The 25,142-nt window shown below is 41.8% G+C and overlaps 1 protein-coding gene across 1 annotated transcript in view; it reads left to right on the forward strand.

Moving 5' to 3' along the window:
- LOC128110079 (interleukin-13 receptor subunit alpha-2-like) overlaps positions 1 to 25,142 on the forward strand; it is a 128,398-nt gene that overhangs the window by 47,365 nt on the left and 55,891 nt on the right. The gene's annotated exons all lie outside the window — the stretch shown is intronic.

Here is a 25,142-nt window from a genome sequence, read left to right on the forward strand (position 1 = left end):
CCTTGACACATGGTGGAGGAGCTTGGTCCTGACTCAACTGAATGTACCAGGCTTTGCTGTTCCCACATGGAAGGACTACCCCTTTTGGAGGAGGGGATGGGGCGTTGGGGGGGAAGGAGGGAGCAGATGGAGGAGGGATGAGAGGGCGATCTGTGGTTGGTATGTAAAATGAATTAAAAAATTTAAAAATGAAGCCAGCTCATGTATTTAGAATAAGATCTAGTCCGATTGCCAGGGGATGGGATGAGGAGAACTTGGGGGGAAACGGGAAAAGGGGAGGGAGGAAGAACAGGGGTTGGTATGTAAAATGAATACTAAAACGTATATAAAAAAATTAAAATAAAAAAAGAAACATGGCAGAAGACAGCCAGGCCAGCAGAGCTCCCCTCACCTTGTAAGTGAGCCAGTGAACAAGCAAAGAGACAATTAGGACATTCCACTCACTTCTTGATCCTTCTCAGCATAGCACTGAGCCACAATACACAATTTGTGACAATAGGTACATTCAAAATCACGGTTTTAATTACCGCCCAATTTCATTTTCTCCTTTTTTGAGTCAAGGTTTTACAGTCTGGACCTAGCTAGACTGGAAACCATTGTGTAGACCAGGCTGGCCTCAAAATCACAGAGATCCCCCTGCCTCTGCCTCCTGCATGCTGGGATTAAACACATGTGCTACCATCCTCGGTATTCTGTTCCTTATGGCCAAGATGTAAGAGTTGATGATGCATACTTGTAGGCAGATTTTTTCCTTTGGGCCTCCAGCTCACAATTTAAAAAATGACATGGAGACATACTATTAATTATGAAAACTCAGCCTAAGCTTATGCTTGTCCCACATGCTCCTATACTTAAATCTCTGTGATTTTGAGGCCAGCCTGGTCTACACAAAAAAGAATTTCACCACAACTGAAATACAAGTAAAAGACCTTAAAACCAACTTTATGAAGATGATAGATGTCCTTAAAGAGGAAATGAATAAGTCCCTTAAAGAAATTGAGGAAAAAACAAACAAAAAATGGAGGACATCATCAATTCCCTTGCCCTGGATAGCTTGCTACATTTCCAGTACTGGGCATCTTTTCTCAGGTTGAGTAGGGCTTAACTACAATGATAAGCTGTTGGTAATCAGAAAACTTTTGATGTCACTGTGCAACATTTGGGTTTATTGTACCGTGGTGGTGCTTGTTGTACTCCATAGATGTCCTAGCTAGATAGGACTGTTGGTTGTGGCTCTCCTTTGGAAGGTAGCACGAAAGCTAGTCCTTAGGAAAAAGGATTTCTTTCAGGTCAGATCCAGCTCAGAGGCCTCTGAGCTCTTTGCATGAACAGCATTGTGCCTTCACCAATAGGGACTTACCTTCCACCTCTGGGATTGAACAAGGCCAATAGGATTAGCCAGTACTGTTTTTTGAGTCTCTTAGACACAAGTAAACAACAATTTGAAAGGGCACTTCTCGTGCCAATGTTGGTTCATTTGGTTTTTTGAGATTGTTATACAACATTTTGAAGTTTTCAAGAATATGCTATTAAAGCTTACCACCTCACAAAATTTGTAGTCCAAGAATGTGTTAGAAATAGCTGCACTCTGTCCTTTTCATACAATTAGAATGAAATCTTCAATGTACTATCTTTATTTTAGTACTGCTTTTTTACATCCAGAAGAAGACCACCTTTGAATTTTGATTACCATAGTAGAAATTCCTAACAATAGTATGGGGACCTTGTTAATCTAATAGGCCAACTGTTATAAACAGAATTAAATATTTATCCACTGAAATGAATTCCACAGTCTTAGTTATAATCATAGCTATTTAAAAATTTTTATTGTAAAGACAAAATTTAAAAAACATTTTTCATGTGGCATTTTTATTAATTTTTTTACAAACTATTACTCAAATTTATTTCATAATACATGAAACAGAGACTTACTTGGTCATGTAACAGTTTTATACGTGGAATTTCATGAGGGCTTTCTTCTACCTTGTCAAGGTTTCTTTCTTCTTTTATTGATACTTTTCCATACAATATATTCTGATTACAGTTTCCCCTCTTTAGATTCCTCAGAGATCCTCCCTACTTACCCTCCCATCAGTATGCATACTGTCTGTTCTTACAAAGCAAACAGAAATCGAAACGATAAAATTAAATTTAAAATAGAAAACAGAAACAAACCAGAAGAGGACAAAACAAACAGAAGAAACAGAGCAAAAGAAAAAGCACAGTAAATATACACTCAGAGACATGTTAGCACAGGAATCCCATGAAAACACAAAACAGGAAGCAATAATACATACACAAAGAACCTGTAAAGTTAAAAAAAATCCAAAGAATTGCGAGAAAAAAAAACCCTCTATAGATGCCATTGAGTTTGTATCCTGTTGGCCACCTATGGCTGGGCATGGGGCCTGATCTTAAGAGAGCTTTGTAGATCCAGTGAGATGCTGTTGGAGAAAACTCAGTTCTCATTTGCAAGTGGTTATCAACTGGAGATAGTTTGTGGGTTAGGGATGGGAAATTGTGTCCACTTCTCTTCAGAGCTGGGAACCCACCTCTGCATTCAGGTGGATGCTGCCCCACATCATCCACAGCAGGGGCAACTAGGGGCTGGGGACATCCACAACCTCAACTAAACAGGCAGGCTGTCCAGGTCCCTGAGGAGGGGACAATGATACATCAAAAGAAGAAACACTGCACCCACCTGCCCTCTTGCCTACCAAATCCTGGGAGAGGGTATGCTTGTGAGTTTTTTTTTTTTGAGTGCCACTATGCCAATATAGATCCCAGCAAGACATGTGTGCTTGGCCATAGATCAGCCTACTTCCACCAAGGAGAAAGTCAGCCAGGATGGGTAATATATGTATTCCCCTTTTTTGCTCTCTTTGCCCCTCTAAAGGCTGAAGACTTGTTGAGCCTTGCTTTTCCTCCTTTTATATAATGCCTTTTGAGATGAGGAACATTAGTTTAACAGGCTGGGAGATAGCTAAATATAGTAAGGACCCATGGTCAGCTAAGTTTCTATATTATTCATTACAGCTAACACATAAAATTTTCCAATTAAATCAGACAAGAGCACAGGTTATGGCCTTTGACTCTTTGATAATATAAAGAGGCTGATTGATTCCTCCTGGATTTCACTTATGTTTGGATTGGTGGGGTGGTGCTTTTGATCTTTCTCTTTTTAAGTGTCTCCTACAGCACATCCAACAACAACAGGCAGCCACTAAGGTGAGTATAGGTGTTGATGGCTCTTAGACATCGAACTCATAGCCCTCCACAGGAGATTATGCATGTCTGGCTTTCTGAAATTCAAAATACGGCCTGACATTCGCCACCCTGGGTGACTCCGCAGGGATGGATGTTCTTTGAGGGCTGGAAGTCAAACATGGGTAAGATCTTGTTTGGCAATCCATCCTAAGAAAGGCACAGTCCAGTTGCTGAGTCCCCCTGAGGCAGGGTCAACAAGGCTGGAGCAAAGAACTCCGACTCCTGCTGAGTACCCAGGTAATAAAATAAAAGGGTGGATAAGTAGTAGGACAGGCCCATAGGGTCGAGGAAATTGGCTCAGCCCAAAAGCCAAGGCATGCTCATAGTGTCCTCCTTAAGAGCCAACCTAGAGTCTGCCTGACGGCCTAGCAATAGATGCTCAGAGTTCCTAGTCAATGTCAGAGTTCCTGATCATCCCAATTCTGACTGAGGACCTAACAACAGTCTCTGTCCGAGTTCCTGATCATGCGCAGCCAATGAGGGATGACCACACAGACTGGGTGCTGGGAGGAGGGTATATAAATGCCTCCGGGATATTGAATAAATCAGTTCGTTATTTGCTTTCACAGAGTTCTGGTGGCTGTGTCATTGATGCCACACCTTCTCACCTCTGCCCCCTAGGAAGCCGTTTGAATCCAAGCAACAAAGTATAATGTGGATAGAAGAAGAATTCTATCTCAAAGGCACAGAAAATATATTCAACAAAATCATAGAAGAAAATTTTCCCAACCTAAAGGAGGACATGCCTAAGAAGGTACAAGAATCTTATAGAATTCCAAATAGACTGGAAGAAAATAAAAATCCCCTTCACCACATAATAATTAAAATGCTAAATATACAGAATAAAGACAGAATGTTAAGAGCTGAAAAGGAAAACAGTCAAGAAACATATAAAGGACAACCTATCAGTATTACACCCAACTTCTCAAAGGAGAATCTGAAAGTAAGAAGGTCCTAGACAGACTTTTTGCAGTAAAGCTTTCAATGACTACAGACAGAGAAAACAAGATATTCCATGAAAAAACCTGATTTAAACAATACCTATCCATAAATCCAGCACTACGGAAAGTACTAGAAGAAAAACTCCAACCCAAGGAAGTTAGCTGCTCCCACAAAAACACAGGCAATAGACAGCAGCAAATCTCAAAGAAGGAAAATGCATACACACAAACATCACCAACCTCTTCCCATGGGACTTCCAGTCACACTACTTCTACTTTTACCAAGATAAGACTCAGACATGCTCATTATACTCAAGAAGCCATCAAAACTTCCCCTGCAGCCCAGGAAAGCTTCAACTCATCTCTGGACGGAGACAGTCCCTATGGGAGTGTCACATCTCCTCATCACCCCAAAGTGATGATGTCAGACACCCTGTTTATACCAAGGAGGGCTTTAGACATACTCTTTCTGTCCAAGAGGGACAGAAACCTTCCACTAGTGCCAGAGAGGGGCTCAGGGCTCTGTGTCATGTCCAATGGGATCTCATAAATTCACCAGTTACAACAGCAAGTGCTACATCATTCCCTGTTGTCCAAGGGAAATTCAGACGCATGCCATCTCAACTAGGGGACCTGGGATCTTCCCTCTCTTACCAAGGGACAGGCACAGCCTTCTAATATGAACACAAGGCCCCCATATGTCACCCTTCTGTCCTAGGAGGCCACAGATGGTCACATTCAATCTCACTCAGTCTCCAACGGACCCCGCTGCAAAAAGGAAGCTGGAGTTCTAAACTCTCCCCTCAAAGAGGTACCCCAACTTCTCTATGACTTTCCCATGGCCACCCTGTTCAAGGCAGCCTTAGAATGGTTCCTTCTGAAAGAGAGAAACTCAAGCATACCCAATCTCACAAGCCAACCTTCCGATGTACTCCTTCTGACCAAAGGGATTTCGGTGATGTGCCCTCTAATCAAGAGTAGGCCAGAGCTTCAACTTCTGCCCTCACAAACGTCCGACATACTCCTCCTGCCCATGGTGGCTTCAGTCCTTACAAGCCTGTCAAATTCAAGTTCTATTGATGTTCATCTCAAGAGGGGAGCCTGGGCCCTACTCTCGCTTACCATGGCATCTTCAGATCTACTTATCCACAAGCTGGCCTCATATTTTTCCACTTTGTGTCCCACATGAAAAATGGGAGTTTAGAATGTTTCCTTGTCATCAAACATCTGTCAAAACTTTGACCTCCATTCCATGCTACCTCCAATTTATTTGAGGCATCAGACAGGCTCCCCTGACTATGAGCAAGGCAGATGTTTCCCTTCTGATTAAGAACAGACTACAGGCCGGGCGGTGGTGGCGCACGCCTTTAATCACAGCACTCGGGAGGCAGAGCCAGGTGGATCTCGTGAGTTCGAGGCCAGCCTGGGTTACCAAGTGAGTTCCAGGAAAGGCGCAAAGCTACACAGAGAAACCCTGTCTCGAAAAACCAAAAAAAAAAAAAAAAAAAAAAGAACAGACTACAGTTTCTACCTGCAACATGCTAAACAATCTATTATCCATTGAGAAGAGCATGTGCTCCCACTGACTAATGTGGCCCTAGAATGACTTCATCTGACCCAGAGGGAGAAATGATCAACTCCCACTGCCTAAGAGGCTCTTCTCTTAGTGATTCTTTTTCTAATCATCTGACTTTATGACCTCTGTGCAAAAATAAAAGGACCTGATGCCTGAAATCCTAGATCCTAAGAGTATCCAGCAGCACCCTAAACTCCGGAAATACGTATTTAACTCAGTCAGCAGAAATAAAGAATCCATGCCCTTCCTGTTCAGAAGTAGGTAGCTGAATTGGTCAGGAGACCTAGTTGGGAACTGCCTGCTAGCATGTTGGAAATTGATCACAATGCTGCCTGCCCTGCATGATATGGATGTCCGAGATTCCCAGGAAGACTGGATAAGGAAATATTCTGGGCTTCTCTAATCCCCAAATTGACACTTGATGTGCAACTGTTCCCCATCAGACTCTTCAACCTTTCTGCTTTCCCCAACATAGAATGAGACTTTATGCCACCAAAGAATGGTGTCCTCAAATACCCTGTTTGCCTTTGGGTGCCTCAAACAATCTGACTGTGTCCAAGGGTTCTCCAAATTGTGTTTCGAACAAAGGGGCCTCAGACTTATTCCTTCAGATCTAGGAAGACTCATAATTTCCCCAGTGCATGAAGTGGAGCTCAGATTGTTCTCAGGGACTCATGGTGTGCTCAGGGACATCTCTTCTGAACCAGGAAGACAAATGCACTCCACTAATTCTCAAGCAGGCTTCAGACCTACCACCTGATAACCACAGGTCTTCAAATGCAGTATGTACTCAGGGGGCTTCGGTAATAAGCTTCAAAACCAGAGGCTCTCAGGTCTTCCCCAATGGCCAAGGTGGCCTCAGTTTTAACTGTCTAGAACTAAGGTAACTCACAACTTTCATCAGTAACTCAAGGGGAGTTTCAGATCTACCCCCTCGACATCAAAAACTTCAGCCATTCCCCAGTATTCAGGGGACATTGACACACCTTTCCTTTGAGAACCAGAGGCTTTCAGACATTTACTAATGGACAAGTGGACATCATATTTACCTCTTCAGAATAAGGGGATCACACACATTCTTATTGACTGAAGGGGGCCTGATGTATATAACTTGAGAAACAAGTGGCTTCAGACCTCTCAAGTGTCCCAGGAAAGCCACAAATACAACCCCCCGTTAAAATCGATGGGCCACAGAATTTCTGCAAAGTCACAATGGGGCTTCAGACTTATCCTTCCAGAATGAGGACAAGTCATGCCTCCAGCTAATAACTCCATCAGGAGTTAGATATGCCTCCTCAGAAGGAAACTAACTCACTAATGCAGGGGACTTAACATTCACTGGAACATCTTCTGAAGAGGGCCCTAGTCTTATTCCTCCAACCATAGAAGCCCCTGACTTTCAAGGGATGCCAAAGGCAGGCTGCCGTAACATACCTTTGAACAAGAAAATTTTAGTCATTGTCTGTCTGTACTGGAATGGTCTGAGACATACCCCTTTGATGAAGCAAGCTGTAGAGCTGGCCCTGTGACTGAAGGGAGTGTCTCAAACATTCACGCTGCTGACAGGTACTTGAGACTGAGACCCTATTACCAAGAAAACATAGGAGCTTCTGCTTGTGTTCATGGCCAGCTCAGGTCTACCAAACCATTAAGAGAGACTAGAACTTCTCACTCAGAACTGAGTGGCTGGGAAATATACTAGATCACCAAAGGAACCTCATGGAACTCTAGATTGATGTCGCATGGCAGAAGAATAAACACCTCACCTGGAATCCAAGGCCATTTATTTTCAAGCTGCTCAACAGAAAGGTGACTGTCCTCCATGTTCACACCTGTGCAGCTTATCATGAGTTTTAGTAGGGAACAGACCCAGGGACTGTGACCCACTTGTCAGAAGAATGCTCTGATTGCTGTCAAGCCTCAAGAGGAGTCCTCAGAGACAAGAATTTCCTAGAGTTCCCTGAAGATTGGCAGAGTGACTAAAGAGTGCCTGGACCGTCCTCCTCTAGAGAAGGTAAGCAGGAATGTTCCCCTCTGCTCAACAAGGTCTGGGATTAGTCTCCATTTCCAAACCTTATTATTTTTTGATCTGATAATTTGGGCCTTAAAATTTGCCCTTTTACACAAAGGGCCGTCAGGACTTTCTTCTCTGAGCAAGGGCATGTGCGATATTTCACCTCAGACCAAGGGGCTTTGGTCACCCTGGTTAGAGTTGACAGAAGAAGAGCAAGGAAATCTGGAATTTCTCACTCACTTCTTTGAGTGAGACCACCTGTCATGGTGTGGAATCATCATTCCCACCTAGTTCTGGTTGGATGAACACAATTCTTAGGAGTCAACCACACTGAGGCTCCTACCCAAGCTGCTAGTGAATCCTGGTACTGAAGTTGGCCTCTTGTAGATTCAGCTAAAGATATGGACATCCGAAACTGTGAAGAACAGTTAGAAGTTGAGGCAATGCTAGGACCTTATGAGGTATGGTAGTCAAATTAATTTTTGTTCAGAGTTGTATGGGATTTTCAAACTCTGACCACGTCACCCCTGTCGCATGGGCCTCAGAAACGCCTCTCTCTTCAAGGGTATTCAATCCTTCTCCCTTTGGTTAAGGAGACATCTGATCTTCCTCCTGAAACAAAGGGAGCCCTATGTCTTTCTAGTGTGTCCAAAGGGGGCCTAGACATTCATTTTGTGTGAGTGGGCCACACACTGCCTGATATTATGGAGTGGTTCTCTGACATTCTCCTTATTAAATGGGTCCCAGATTTGCCCTTTAGTACAAGGTAAACTGTAAGCCCAATACTGATGTCATGAAGAACCTCTGACATAATACCTTGTCAAGGAAGTTGGCTACATTCTACTTTCTCTGAACAAGAAGTCTTTAGACACACCATTTCACTTCAAGGAGACTGATACAAAATTGACTGATTAAGCAGATACAGAACAGGCCAGTGACATGAAAATTCACACAGATGTTCATCTTTTTTTGAAGTACACTTCAAATCAACACTCCCTGATGAAGGCTTCCTCAGAGAAACCACTTGTAAAACCACTGTAAAAATCTGACCCCCGATTAAACACCTTCTACTTTTAAGATTCTCACTAGAAATGGAGCGGTCCCATCTTTGTTGCCCATGCCTGCGCTGCGAATGAAAGGCTTGTGGAGGTCACAGAGCCAGGGATTTCCGACCAACCTGTAGGAAGGTCTCTCTGCTATTACAAGTAATACCCAAGAACTTCCCTTTCTGTCCAAGGAGGGTTATAAGAATGATTGTCTTTTACTATAGCAATCTCAGCATTTCAATTTTGCCCAAGGGGACAAGGATCAAAGGGTCCTCAGAGCATCCCCCGTGTGCACGTGGGCCTCCAAATTTTCCCTCTAATGGAGGGCCTTAGATCTTTTCCCTCTAACCACGGCCTCTAGGAAAATGCATGTGTGACCCAGGGGACTTCAATTCCCTCTGCTCTGAGTTGACAGAGTCTGAAACTTAGGTCACCTGTCCTACATTCTAGTCACTGAAGTGAAGAGGTTGCCTCCTTCATGTACACACCAATGTAGCTGATGATAAGAGGACTTGGAGACTGAGGTTGGCAATCGTGACAGATGAAGATTGCACAGATTGCTGCCAGGACCACCACAGTGTGCCTGAAGATGTGAATCTTCTAAACTGTGATGGAGTCCTTCCTCCACTGCACAAGGTAGGCTAGGACACTCCCTTCTCCCTACATGCTTTGTGACTTTGCTACTCTCCCTACATCTGCTCTAGTCTTCCACTCATAAACACCATCAATTTCTGCACATTAGACATCAAATGCACACTCTATAACCAACAGGGCCTGATATCTAACCTGCATGACTGAGGGAACCAGAGATCATCTCTACTTGCCCAAGGCCCCAAAGCTTTCCACTTCTAATCAAAAAGGCCCTCAAAATTTGCTCTCTCTGACCAAGGATTCAATCATTCCCTTTGAGAAGAAGGAGGGTTCAGACTTCTATTTAAATATGTCTTACCTCTAACACCCTATCTGAAAGGGACATCAGAACTAGTCCTTTGGTTTCTGAGCCCTCAAATTCCCATCCTCTGGTCAAGAGGTCTGAAAACGACTTTCTTTCATAGAGGGGATTCAGAGCCTCTCGCTCTGCCTGTGGGAGCCTCAGACACTCCACTTCTACTCAGAAAGACTTAGTTTTTCTCCTGTGCTAATGCATTCAAGGCTATTCACCACTTTCTGTTCCTTCAAGTTCAGTGTCACTGGGTTTCTGTCGAGGTTTGAGATCCATTTGTACTTGAGTTTTATGCAGAGTGATTCCTATGTAAAACAGCCATCTGGCTACTCATTTTTGTGGCTCCTACATGCTCTCTGGTGCTCTTGGCTTCTAGTCACCTCTCTTGCTCTTCTCTTTTTTCCTGCTCTCCACCCTCTCTCCTTTCATGGCCTGGTTCAATCTGGACCCTTCCAGATGTCTCTGGCTCTTTTCAACCTCATATTGACATTAAGACCTCTCCTCAGCCATGCCAAGGAGCAGTTATGAACAAGATAAACAAGAAAGAAATCATTATGGCATGACAGTGATATGTTTGTGATTCAAGTTGACAAGGGGTCCATTGGCCTGCCTAGTTTTAGGTCAATTTGACACAAGCTAGAGTCATCTGATATTAGGGAAAGTCAATTGAGAATAATCCATAAGATCCACCTGTAGGGAATTTTCTTAATGAGTGATCAATGGGGGACAGCCCAGGCAATGGTGGAGGATGATCTGTCTGGGCTGGAGTTTCTGAGTTGTGGAAGAAAGCAGGCTGAGGAGGCCATGGAAGGAAGCCTGTAAGCAGCAGGAAGAGAGAGCCAATGGGCTTAGAATGAGATTCTGAAACCTAAAATCCCAACCCCCAGTGACACACTTTCTCCCACAAGGCCATTCTTCCTAATCCTTTAAAATTGTGCCACTCTCTGGTGACCAAGTATTCAAATCTATGAGCCATGGGGGCTCAATCAAAACCACCACATCTACAGACATAAAAAAATATATAAAACCCCTTTTCCTGTGGGGTATGTTGGTGCACAACTTTGATCCCTGTACTTGAATGCAGAGGCAGGTGAATCCCTAAGTGTTTGAGACCAGCCAGCTCTGTATAGAGGGTTCCAGACCAACTAGAGACACACAGCAAGACTCTGACTGAAAAACCTAAATCAAACCAAACCCTGCCCTCCCAAAACAAACAATCAGAATAACCTATTGTTAAAGATACATACACTTCAATCACGAAGTTGAGGAAATCAACTCAAAGTTGGTACTGACCTGAAGTGTTTCTCCCTGATGCCTAGATCTCACAGTGTTGGAAGGTGCTATGCAGGCTTCTGGGGGAGAAAAGCTTTAAGCAGTCCTACCGTAGAGCCCATGCAACACAGTCCCTGCTGTAGAGAAAAGGAAGCACAGCAATGATCACGCAGGCGAGATATGCCCAAGGGTGCAGTACTGGCACTCATGCCCAGAGGTAACCAACACCTGTCCATTGAACTTAAGGAAGGAGCTTGTGCCTGATGTTTTAAACTTAACCAGGAGCACACAACAGAAACATACAAAAGAAGAATCAATCAATTTAAAATAAACCGAAATAAAATGAAACAGTCATCTGAGAGTATAGTGAAATGGAAATAAAGGTTCATCAAAGACAGGCTGGACTTGCTGGCCTGTGCTTGAAATCCCCACCTTCAGAAATAGAAGTTCTTGGGTTTGAGTTCAGTCAGAGCTACTGAAGGAAATCTCAAGAAAAATAAAAGGGAAAAAAGAAGAAAAGAAGTATAAAAAATTCTTTGAAATCAATTGTTTCTTAACCAAACAGTGCAATGTTAAGCAGATTCCAGGAAACTCCTTACATTACTGTTTAAAGGATATTTAGCTGCATCTGGATGTAGTGCACCACGTGTGTGCCTGTTGCCTTACGAGGCCAGAAGAGTGTCTTCTATCCTCTGAAACTGGAGTTACAGATTTTCTGAGCCACCATGCAGGTACTTGGAATTGAACCTGGGCCCTCTGGAAGAGCAGCCAGTGAGCCATCTCTCTAGGCCATGAGGGAAATAATTTGAAGCTTCAAAGTTCATCACAAACACAACAAAAAAGATGAAGAAAATTTTTATGTTAGAGAGTTCAAAGGTTTAAAGTTATTTTCATAGAAATTACAAGATGGCTTTGCAGGTAAATGCACCTACTGGAATATCTGATAACCTTAGTCTGATTCCCAAGTACCCACATGGTGAAAAGCGTGACTGAGTCCTCTGAGTTGTTCACTAACCTCCATGCACACACCGTGAGCACACATCCCACGAAAACATGCACACACAAATAAATAAGATCATTGGAATTTAAATATATGAAAACAAAACGATAAAACCAGACACTGTGGTCCAAGCCCAGAAGTCAAGTACTCAAGAGGCTAAGGCAAGAGAAATGCAGATTCTAGGCTAGCCTAGGCAAAACAGCAAGATTCAATCTCAAAATAGAAAAACACACAAAAAAGCCTGGAGTGTAGGTGAGTGGTATAGGGCTTGGGACAACTGAATAACGCACTGGACTCCATCCTTAGACCCCAACACACCCCATTATAAGAACTAGGTATGGTGGGTGTCAGAAAATACAACAGTAACCTCAGGCCTCTGGAGTCTGGGGCAGGGAGATTAGGATTTCAACAGCAGCCTGGGCTACACAGTGCAACACTGTCAAGAAACAGATAAAAAACAAACAAGCCTAAGAATTTAGCACTGTGTCTGACCTTCAAAACTTTCAACTCAATCTTTAATGGATTATTGAAACAACTTAATGCAAAACAGTACCAACTTGCAACAAGGCAAAGATGACCCTTACAAGCATGGCTGGCCATACCTTAGAGTGTTTGTCTATACCTTTCATTTTATTGAAACACATTGTCCAATAATGCCTCTCTTACATGCTGTGAATCAAGCACTCTTGCAATATATGCTCAGTCCCAGCACTAGCAGGGCGCTTGCTATCCCTTACCAGAAGCCTGAGCCTTGGAAGTCTCTCACATTCCAGCAACACGCCGGTCTTCCCCACCATCACTTCCATTCTTCACTAAAGACCAAGACTGTGCCCTAGTTTGCTTGGTCACCCATGATAATTTCATAAACACATGCTGGTAAACAGTCCTCAGCAGTGCTTTTTAGGACAATGAAAGTGCTGCTCTGCCAAACTAGGTATATCATTTCCCTCATCTTTGAAAAGTATTTGTAGTGGATATGATAAATTTTAATATCCATGAAGATTCCTGTTGCAGTATCTCGGAAATGCTTCCTGGATCATTTGAGGTGTGCTCCTGCCTGTTTTCCTAGCTGCACCTGTCAGACTTTCCATCTTACACCTTGCCTGCCCTTGACCCAGTATCTCTCTGTGTAGCATGCAGATCCTATCTCTACCTCTTCTTCAGTATTTGGAGGTATTGGGTGCATTGACCTAAGCACCTGAGTTTTACTTCTGGCACTGAAGGGTTGGGAACTAACACACACCAGTCCCTCAGTTCCATCCCCAGCACCACATTCACAAAAGAAAAGTATCTGTTATCTCATTACACTGCACAGAGAATTTCATAATTGATTGTGCAGTCATCCTGCACAATCACATTTCCTTTTTCATGAAGTCACTGCTTCAAGCTTTAGTTTCCACTTCACATTTGGAAGAAAAGAGTAAATAAAGTCCAAAACAGTAGATTGAAAAATATTGGTGTAACGTGAAGCTGGAGAGATAGGGACTCAGCGGTTAAGAGCACTTGTTGCTCTTACAAGGACCTCAGTTCAATTCCCAGCACCCACATGGTGGCTCACAAACATCTGTAACTCTGCTTCCAGGAGAATGAATTTCTACTTCTGACCTCTTTAATCACCATGAATACATGTGGTGCCCTTACTTGCATGAAGAGAAAACAGGCATACACATAAAATAAATCTCATGTTTAGATCTAGAGACTCCAAACTTCCTCTATATTAGAAGTTGCCAGCTATCTTACCAAATCTGTAAAGGATTTTGTGAACAATAGCTCCTTTTGGAATTTCCTTTTAAATGTGGGTATTATAGGAGCATTAATCATTCTGCTTTCATTCCTTATTCCAGTCATCTTCTGACATCTAGGATCAGCTGTATGAGTTACCCAGAGAGAAGTCCACACATTACAATTATTAAACGAAAAAAGGGGAACTGCTGCAGGCCACAGGAATATATCATAAGAACTCAGCTTGTTATGGCAAAGTCAGTACCTGGAGGAATCAGGGAATGCCTCCAGAGGAAGCCAAATCCCAAGGAGTGTTTGGTGTTACTTGGTTTGTTGAATATGTTATATACATAACAGCTGTATTCTGTTATGAAAATCATATGTGCCTTCATAGTTTTCCCAATTGATTTTTCCCTAAGAAGGGCTAACAATGTGGACTGAATCACTCTCTAGACATACACATTCCAGGCATTTGGAGAACAGCCTCAGGAAAGGCTTTCTCTGGAATCAGATATCTCCCTTGGCCACTTTCAAGGACTAGCAGTAATAACAGTCCACATGCAATTTTCCTGATTTAAGGTAAATTCCACAAGGAGACACTGCCTAGGTCAGGTGGACGTTAAGTAGTAGCTTTACACAATTCACCTCGGAACCTCCTTTCTTACAGCCTTACTAACTTTGTAGACCGCTAACTCCTTACCAAACAATTTCTAGGAATATTTAGATAACCTTCTGCACTGACAGCTATGCTCAGCCAGAACCCCAGTTCAAGCCTCCTGTAATTATCATCATTGGCAGCATACAGCCAGGTCCATCCCCACTTGGAGGAAAGCACCTTCTCAGAGATACTTCTGTACTCTCTAAGAACAGACTTAAGCATCCAGGCTACCTGTTTGAGAAGGCCTGGCGGGTGTGCCAATTAAGCCTTACTTCCTCTTTTCCCAAACCTTACCTGTAGTTCCAGATCTCCCTTTAACTATCACCAGAGGCATCTAGCTGTACACAGGTTGCCTAGCGACTGAGCACACTTTCCCCCACCCTGCAGATAAACGGCAGTTAGCTTGGACAGATAGCAGCCATAGGAAAAAAGAAGACAGTTTTATTTTCTCCCATTGACCTAGCAACTTATAGATTCTTAACATTTTCTACTAATCATGTTTAAGAGTTTAATAGTTGAGCGCATAAGATCCCTCTTCCTAGATATTACCTGAATTTAGCCTTTAGTTAGTTCATTTCCCCATTGGTCACTTCCTTTGGGGTTGCGAAAGATAATTAACGGTTATTGCCTCCCAATGTGATTCTTATCACCCCTCCATCTGACCCTGGAAGCCTGGCTTTGCACTGCTAGGGAATACTGCTTGTAAGTGTACATATACCAGGACTTCCAGGGCACAGGGGGATGGAGAAGAGAAAAGAGAATGGAAGAACTAGACGGGTAAGAACTTGAGAGGAACAAACTGAGATGGGGAAGAAATAGATTGAAGGGCTAAAATAGAGGACTAGAGGAACGAGATGGAAGATGAGGAAGAGCCAGATGGGGAAGAACAAAATGAGGAAGAGCCAGATGAGAGAGAAGGAGACGGAAGAGGAGCTGATAGGGGAAAGAACTAGATAGATGGGAACCTAGAAGGGACAGAACTAGATGAAGGAATTAAGATAGAACCTAGAGGGGACAGTAGATAAATATAGAGAAATCAAGCAAGAAAGGAGCTAGACATGAGAGCAGAATAGAAGCTGTGTAGAGAGAGAACTACCACAGAATTAATAAAGTGTATGAACTAGGAGTCTCGTGTACATAGATTCATTTCTTTTCATCAAAGATTAATTATCAGCTGGTTGTAGATTCTTCCCGGACCCTGGGAGGGGACTATTAAGGGGCTGGACCCCCTTAGTCCCCGATACAAACAAAAAAATAAAACAGAAAACAAATGTGAAATTTTTCATTGGCACTTTCTGTTTGCTGAAACAACGTCCCACTGTGTAGTTCTGGCTGCTTTCAAACTTACAGTGACCCTTCTGGCTCAACCTATGCCTCCAGAGTGCTAGGGCTATAGACTGATAAGCATGTGCCACCATGCACAGTTCTGTGGCGTGTACTTTCCATACAGAACATTTGCAACCCAATCACTAGTTTATAGAAGAAGAAAGAGATGGTGTCCTTGGGGCTGGAGATATGGGTCAGTGTTTAAAAGCACTGGCTGTTCTTCTAAAGGATCTAAGCTTAGGTCCCAGCACTCACAGGGCAGCTCATGATTTCCATAACGCCAGGTTCCAGGGATCAAACACGCCTCACACAGACATACATGCAGGCAAAACACCAAAGCACATGAAACAAAAATAAATGAATCTTCTTTTAAAAATTCAAAGGTTCCTTTGACAAAGAAAAATCTCGTCTTAATTTTTGTCTCCTCAAAAACCAGGTATGCAGTATCAATAGTTAAAAAGAATCGAAGCCAGAGTATATGCTCTTCCGGAAGACCTTGTGGAAGTAAAAGCCAAGATGATCATGACCGTGTTTGCCTGATTGAATGATTTACAACAAGCCCCCACGGATCTGGTTTCAAAAGGATACTCCTGATTGAGACATCCCTAAGGAAATATTTTACAGAAGCCTGTTTCAAACAGGACTTTCTTTCTCTTGTAATTTTGATGGTGTGACCTCCTAGGCTTTTGCTGGTGCAGGAGACAATGTCCTGCCCAAGGCCTAGAGATAGTAAACAACTGCTTGGGCTACTGCCTTTCACATGTAAAATAACCAGAAGCTAACTTACCCTCCATCCCAACCCTTCAGGAGTATTTATTTCCCTACCCTAATCTCCCTGGGGCCAGTTACTAGGTAAGACTGGCCTCACTCTCAGAAACCATTCAAATTAGTCAGTCTTTAACCTGAGCACCTAGCCTAACCCCCTTCTTACCTATAGAAATCACAACAAAGGGACTTTTCTACAGTCCCCAACCCATTCCTTCTTCACATCAACCCCCACCCCGCCCACCCTAGTGCTTCCCACTGTGGCCAACTTCTCTCTTAGGACCTATGAACTATATAAATGTGTTCTCAAGAATCTCTATAGTAGAATCGGAATCCCTCTTCAGGCAGGTAAGAATATATGCAGAACACTCATACACAAAATATAAATAAATAAAAATTTAAAACATCGCCATCTTGGGGCTAGAGACTTGGTTCAATGGATAAGAGCACTGGCTGCTCTGCCAGAGGACACAGGTTCAATTTCCAGCACCTCCATGTCAGCTCACAACTGTCTGTAACTCAGTTCCAGGCAAGCATGAACTACAGGAGACCCTGTCTCAGGTGAACAAACAAACAAACAAACAAACAAAAGTGGCTTTATCTGGGACTGGGAGGCTTGGACAAGCCCTAGGACCTTACACACGCTAAGCATTCTTCCAAACTTGGCTGGCTATTTTTAGTTCAGTAAGATCATGAAGCAAATGAAAAGACAAGAGCGAAGTCCTATTCCTTCTGTATTTCTGGCCTGTGAAATCGAGCAAGAGGAAATTTTAATGTTACTCACTTCTGGTCAAGGAATGAAATCATGCATCCAGACCTAGTAGGCAAATAATGGTGGTGTTCCTTTACCTTTGATTGACAGTGCTGGCATGGAACCCAGGACCTCTTGCATGCTAATCTAGTACTCTAGCTACACCTGTTACCTATGTGCATCTTGAGAAGATTGTGTCTTGTCTTTGGTTTTGAGACAAGATCTGGCTACATAGCATAGGCAGACTTCTGCTGCCTCCTCCTTCTGCGTGCTGGGGTCATCGATGTGAATCACCAGGTCTACCTCACATAGATTTATGGAAATGATATTAGTTAAAAGTTTAACTAAGCACCTAGACAGCTACTTACTGACAAACAGAATAGGAATGTATGCAAAGATGATTCAGACCGAACACCACTGGAGTAACTGAGCTAAGGTCTACTTCTGCAAACAACACAAAACGCCACGCAGGACCCAGAGTAAAAAGACCAACAGCATTTTCTGGGCCAGAGGGAAGACAAGGAGTTCTCACCATGCAGCAAAGGTGTTAATACAGGTGAGGGGTGGGAACACAGTCACAGCTGTGTAAGGGCCACATATCAGACTCTCTAGAAATGAACTGGTGCGTTTACAAATGCATTAATTGTGTGGATATATGCCAGAAACACTTATATCAAAGCAAGGGTCTCGACTTCCATGTAGTTGCACTATGTAACACTTTTATTATGGCTGACTACAAATGGCCGTTTCCTGTTAACTGAAGTTCCAAGCTTTGGGCAGTGTGTGTGTATGTGTGTGTGTGTGTGTGTGTGTGTGTGTGTGTGTGTGTGTGTGTGTGTGTGTCTGTGTGTGTGTGTGTCTGTGTGTGTGCACAAACCAATGTTAAAGATTCTATGAATCCAATTAGTTTGTTGGAACTTCTGGTGGATATGAAGAATAGGAAGGATGCAAGACCTGAGACAGAATATCTTGGGCTATCTTCCCCCCATTAAGAGCCACCTAATGTTCACCTCTGTAGGACCAATTGCTAAATGGTCTTATTAATAAAAAATCTGGAGCCAGATATTGGGGTAAAAAGCTGAGAGATCAGAAAAGCAGAAAGAAGCGACAGACCTACTTCCTGTATACCCATGCCTATATGCCTTTCTGTTCTGCCATGTCATTCCCTCTCTCTGGCCAGCTACATCACTTCCTCTTCCTACCCAGCTCTGTCACTTCCTGTCTGTCTGTACAGACCTCCAGACATTTATGGTTAGTGCTGGGATTAAAGGTATACACCACCATGCCTGGCTCTGTTTGCAGTGTGGCCTTGAACCTGCCTTCCAAGTGATAGAATTAAAGGCTTGTGCTACCATTGCCTGACCTCTATGCTTACTATAGTGGCTGGATTTTTCCTCTGATCCTCAGATAACCTTTGCTGATGTACACAGATAAAATATCACCACATTACCACCTTTTTTGTCTAAACAAAAATAAAATAAAGTTATGACTAATATATGAAAAACTATATACAATAAGAACAATAACTATGTACAACATAAACAAGCAATAAATATATCGCAATGTCTGGTCCATTTGCATTTGACAAATTCAGTGAAAATATTCCACTATCTACACTATTTTTGTGGATCCAAAGGATTGTATCTAATTTACGTTCGATCTGAATTTGCATTACCAAAACTATCTTTTGATGTCTTTCAAACTTTTGCACTTTACACCTCTTAGTGAATTTCTTTTCTCAATTTCTTCACAAAGAAATCTGTAACTATAACTATCTAATCTTCAACTCCCTCAGAGACCCGATAAGAAATTAAGATTACCTAGGAAGTACAAATATGCGACTTCCAAAAAATGTGAGTTATGAGAGAAATAACCAGCCGCCTGAACAGTCACCTAAGTTTTCTCTGCGATATTGGGGCATCATTTTCAGTCTACAGGCTTAGCATATCTGACAGACTCCTGTGGGAAGCAAGATTTTCTAAAGAGCCTTCCTACCTTGTCTTGGCAAGGATCAGCACTCCATTGTTTTGTACCCTGCTTGTTCATTTTGGATAGCATACTGTCAGCAGTTGATGAGAGGGCACTTTCTTGCCCAGTGGCTAACTTTTGCCACAATGAAAGTAAACTCCATATGAAGTTTCTTCAATACCCATCTTCTCTCAAGTAGGTTGGTGCTGCCAGGAGCAGACATGTCTCATAGTCATAAAAAAATGAAAAAAAAAGTCCATGTTATGAAAATATTTTAAATGCCTTATTCCATAGATCTCTGAAGTGTTTGAAGATAATCTGTCTACCTAAATTATATTCCTGCTTGACCATGAAAACATACCTAACATGACTACAAGTTCGATTGTAGTGACTAACTACTAACTTTCATTTCTTTATATCCCAGTAGTTGGTAATGATAACTTTCAAGGACTTGTCAATTGCATTACACTATTAAATGAACTGTAGAGGTACAATATCTTGAACAAGATTAAAAATAGTCATACAGCATTTTCTAACAAAATCAATCCCACATTTGTATCAATATACATAATTTGTATACAACATACAAAAATCCAATCCAATGTAAATATTCTATCTAGCCTATATTTGTGAGTCTAAAGTTTCGTATTTAATTTATCATTTATTATAATTAAGGAAAATTATAATTATAATTATCTTTTCTTCAACTACATCAAAGACTCCAGAAGGATATATTACCTAAGCATATGAAACTAGTAGTTGCCTTCTAAAAGTAGATTCAATAATTGACCATTTTGTCTATATCATATCTATATCCTCGCTTTTTTCTTTTTAGAGTAGATTCCATAATCTACCCTTTATATTATCATCTCTATGTCTTTTTTTTCAGGGTAGATTCAATAATCTATCTCATATCTCTATCTTCTTTTTTCTTTTTCCTTTTTTTTCTTTTCTTTTCAAACAAGAACCTACCTACAAGATTTATCTAATCTCCTTTTTTATCCTTTTTTTCTGATCCTTAACAATAACAAATTGTAACCAACCATCCTAAACAATAATTATCATAAACCCATAAACAGACCAAACACCACCTCTTGGGAATGTGGGCATCATGTTAGTAAAATTAATTCCTGCTGTTTGGGGACAAAGGAATCTTTAGGGGATCCTGAAAAGAAAAATTTTGAATTAATTGTCAAGTCCTGGGGGAGGTAGCTCTATCATTTGTTGTCCAGTCTCTGCATAATGCAAAAGTGCAGGGATTATCTCAAGTCCTTGTTCAAGAAGTCTGTGAGGCTGGATCATCGCAGAGAGCCATTTTGGAATTGTCCTGAGCAGTTTGTAGTCCAAAGCTTATCTTTGGGTGATGTTTGTCAGCTTAGTGGTATTATTATTGTCCATGTGGAATAGTCATTGTGGGGCCCCATCATCTTTTTAGAGACTTCAAACTTGCTGTTAGGTGTGGTCATGATTCCTTGCAGAAAACTGAGAGAGACTCAAACACAAAAACTTGTACAGGCAGCCAGCTCTCTGTGTTATGTTAGATTTTTGGAAGTTGCTTACAATGCACTTCCTGTTTGCTTAGGTAATATATCCTTCTGGAGTCTTTGATGTAGTTGAAGGAAAGATAATTATAATTATAATTTTTCCTTAATTATGATAAATGATAAATTAAATACAAAACTTTAGACTCACAAATATAGGCTAGATAGAATATTTTCTTTGATTTTTGCCAAATACAAATAGTCTAGATATTATAACTGCAATTCTTGCTTGATAACTCTTCTATTATATGCAGTTTTACTATGTGAAAGTTAAAACTTTCCTTTTTATTAGATAGAAAAGGGAAAGGGCTGTGGGATCTTTCTGTATGCTGTGAATATGTGTTGCTCTGATTGGTTGATAAATAAAGCTGCATTGGCCTATGGCAGGGCAGGAAGGAACCAGGTGGGAAAATCCAAGGGAGATAGGGAAAGGAAAAAGAAGAGGCAGGAGAGACACTATCTTGCAGTCAAAGAAGCAGCACGTAATGGCACACAGGTAAAGTCATGGAACACGTGGTGACATATTGATTAATAGAAATGGGCTGATTTTAGTTATAAGAGCTACCTAGTAAGAAGCTTGAGCCATAGGCCATCACCATACAATTCATAATTAATATAAGCCTCTGTAAGTTTTTTTGGGTTTGAGCAGCTGTGGGACCAGGCAGGGCACAGGAAAACTTCAGACTACACACCTCTCTGTATGAACTAATATCCCTGTACTATCAAGTGAAATCCTCTTGGAATAAAGCAACAGATCACTACTTTCTACCCACCCAAAGGCTTGGAATATTATTAAATGATTATTGAGCTTATACTAGATTTTACCCAGCTAGCTTCAATCTCCCATACTTGATGCTCCCATCAATAGAACTGGGGCAGAGAGAGCGAGAGCACACAGGGCAGAGGTGGCACATGCCATTAGAAATTCATTAACAATATTTATTCAATAAGCAGGGAATTCTTTTTCCGTGTCCTATCTTATGTCAATTGTTCTGGGTGTGCTACAAGCACATATTCATAATCCTATATTGTTAATGGTGCCAAAAGATTTTGAAAACTCTAATTCAATATATTGCAAGTGTATCATGGGATTTTATCATTGCTGGTTTTTTTTAATAGAATTTCTTGCCAGGTGGTAGTGGCTCACTTCTTTAATCCCAGCACTTGGGAGCCAGAGGCAGGCAAATCTCTGTGTTTGGGGACAGTCTGGTCTACAGAGCTGGTTCTAGCACACTAGCACAGTGTGGTCTACATGGTGAAACCCTGACTTGAAAACACACACACACACACACACACACACAGAGAGAGAGAGAGAGAGAGAGAGAGAGAGAGAGAGAGAGAGAGAGAGAGAGAGAGAGAGAGAGAGCTTAAACTTAATACCAAAGATGAGGGGAGAAAGATCACCAACCCAAGTCATCATTGCCAAGTTAATTAAAGCAAGCTTTTTTATTTTTATTTGTGTACATGGACTGCCCTCCCCTAAGTTGGAGTCAAGAGGTCAACAATGGACATGAGGGAGAAAAGGGTTTTGTAGCTTAGAGGTAGGGGCTTTCCAAAAGGGAGGATTTGGTGGACAAAGTAGGTGGTGTTACAGGAAGAGAACAAAAGCATAACAAGTTCATCATAACAGTCTCCTCAAACAAAGACATAGTGGCAAGGTGGGCATAACAATTTAGTTATAACAACAGGTAGTCATAACAACATTTTGAAACAAAGATATGGTTGTCTTTTCTCAGAGCAGGCCATAGAGAACCATGTGTAGATAAGGTTACAGGTGACATATAGCCCAATCCTTGAGAAGCAGAGGTTTAATCATAATTAGGAATGAAAATAGTTTGTCTTTATTATAAGATGATCTTTAAATCTAAGTTGGAGGAAGGCTGATTCATCAGTAACCCAGGCTATTCCCAAATTCACTATGTAGTCAAGGATGATCTTGAATTTCTGATCTTCCTAACTCTACCCCTTATGTGCTGGGGTTATATTCATGTACCACCATGCTTGAATTTTGTGGTGCTGGGAATCAAATCCAGCCAGGACTTCCTGCATACTTGGTAAGCTATCTACCAAATGAGCTCTCTCTCCACAAAAGCTGTTTTTGCATTGACAGAGGAACATCTGGTTTGAACATTGTACTCAACTGTAATTTCTAGCTGGCTATAGACTGTTGTGGAACAATCTCTGTACACTGTAAATATGTATTGCTCTCTTTGTGAATAAAAAGCCGATTCTTCAATACCTAGACAGGATTTTTTTGGGCAGAGAGAATGCTGGGAGGGACAAGGGCTGAGTCTGAGTGTCATTGGCAAGATACAGAGGGAGCAGGATATGAGGTAACCAGCCATGAGTGATATGGCAGCACATAGATTAATAGAAATGGGTTAATTTAAGTTACAAGGCCTAGCTAAAAATCAAGTCTTAGCAATTGGTTGCACATTTATAATTAATAAGAAGTTTCTTTGTGGTTTTTTTGGGGGGGAACTGGCTGGTGAAAAATGAAAGTCTGACTACAATAGACAGACACAGGACCTCCTAGTAACTTTCTGAAACATGATGTGTTATCCATATTCTTCTTTGAATCAGGCAGTAAAACCATTGGAGCAAAAAGAGTATTCATCCTACCCTAACCCAACGCTAGGCCATATGTAGTTCCTTAAATGACATAGTGAAATAATAAGGAAATGTAAAGATATAGGGGCTAATGTAGAGATGTAGGGACTGGGGTATATATTAAGCATGAGGTTCAGTTCTCAGCACAGTCACCCAGAATAGGATGCAAATATTTAATGATATACAAATATGTTGTCAATGTTTTTAGAAAATGAACAGAATAACTTACAGAACAGTTTGGATAAGATACTTGAATTAAACTATTCCTCACTTGCTTGGCCTGGTGGTGCAGACTTGTAACTCCAGCTACTCTGGAGGTAAAAGCAGGAGGGTAGGAAGTTCAAAGCTGGCTTGGGCAACTTAGCCAGACCCTGTCTCAAAACAAATTTTTGATTAAAAAGAGCTAGGGATGTAGTTCAGCCAGCTCAGGCTACAGTGTTTGTCCTTGTTTCAGAAACAACAAAATGAAAACATTTAAGCATTTTGTTTAAACATTCATCAGAAAATGGACATGTGTCTTGTTTCACACTTGAGGTCATGTGAAAAATGGTATCAGGAACATACATGGAAGGAATTTTAAGTAGAATGGGCTGCTTTCAACCAAATAGGAGAAGGACTATTTGAGTGGAGGTACAGGACGATCAGATAGAAAGAGGAAATCAGGGGTACAGGGTAGAGTGGGGGAAGGGGGAATGAAAAAGTAAAATGAAACACGTCTATAAAAATGTCATTTCATCAATAACGAAAGGCAACAATTTGTCTGCTAATTTAAAAAATTAACACTGGGAGGTGGTAGCACACATATTTAGTTCCAGTACTTAGGCAGATGCAGGTAGATCTCTGAGTTTGAGGCCAGTCTGAATCTACAGAGCGAGGTCCAGGACAGCCAGGGGTACACAGAGAAACTCTGTCTCTAGAAAAATGAAACACCAACAACAGCAAAGACGTTTAACAAGCACAGAGCACATATAAAAAGGGAATATCTCTTTTGGTTTCTTGGCTCTGTAGTAGAGCACAGGTACCATGAAGACAGGAAGGGGAAATGGGGGGAAACATAAGTGGGGAGGGAAATGACGGGGGTGGGGGTGGGGGTGGGGGAAAGGTGATGTATGGGGTGGGAAAGCTAGCAGGAGAGGGAATGGATAAAGAATGCTTTGGGTGTTTGAAAAACTCCATAGACAGATCTAGTTCTCATAGGCTTTCTTAAAAATGCATATACAAAATATGTACATGTAGTTTAATTGGAAATATCCCATCCTGGGGAATAATGCCCTCCCCTGGAAGCACAGACATTAGGAGAAAAAAATCTGGTGCCAGGTGTGTGAAACCTCCTTTGAGTTTTGTGGTTTGATAGTCCAAGAGATTTCCTCAGACAATATAAACTGTTGCCATTGGTCTGGTTGCCTGCCAGAACTTGAGGACATGCCCCTCCTGAAGAGCAAGCAACCACTGCTCTTCCAAAGGACCCAGGCACAGTTCCCAGCACTTCTGCGGCAGCTCACCACCATCTGTGTCTATAACTTCGGTTCCAAGGGATCCAGTGCCCTCTCAGTTCCTCTTCTGTCCTATGTGGGCACAAGGAATGCTTGTGGTACACACACATATATGCAGGAAAAACACCCGAAGGGGTGTGGTGGCACAACACTTTAATCCTTATTAAAACATATTTAAGCTTGTTTCTCCCGTAAATGCTAATTTCCCGTTATATGGTTCCCTCAGTCACCCTTTGTCTCACTTAATGG

Source organism: Peromyscus californicus, unplaced genomic scaffold, assembly GCF_007827085.1.
Source record: "Peromyscus californicus insignis strain IS unplaced genomic scaffold, ASM782708v3 Scaffold_10__1_contigs__length_136768540, whole genome shotgun sequence".
In the NCBI taxonomy this organism is placed as follows: domain Eukaryota; kingdom Metazoa; phylum Chordata; class Mammalia; order Rodentia; family Cricetidae; genus Peromyscus; species Peromyscus californicus.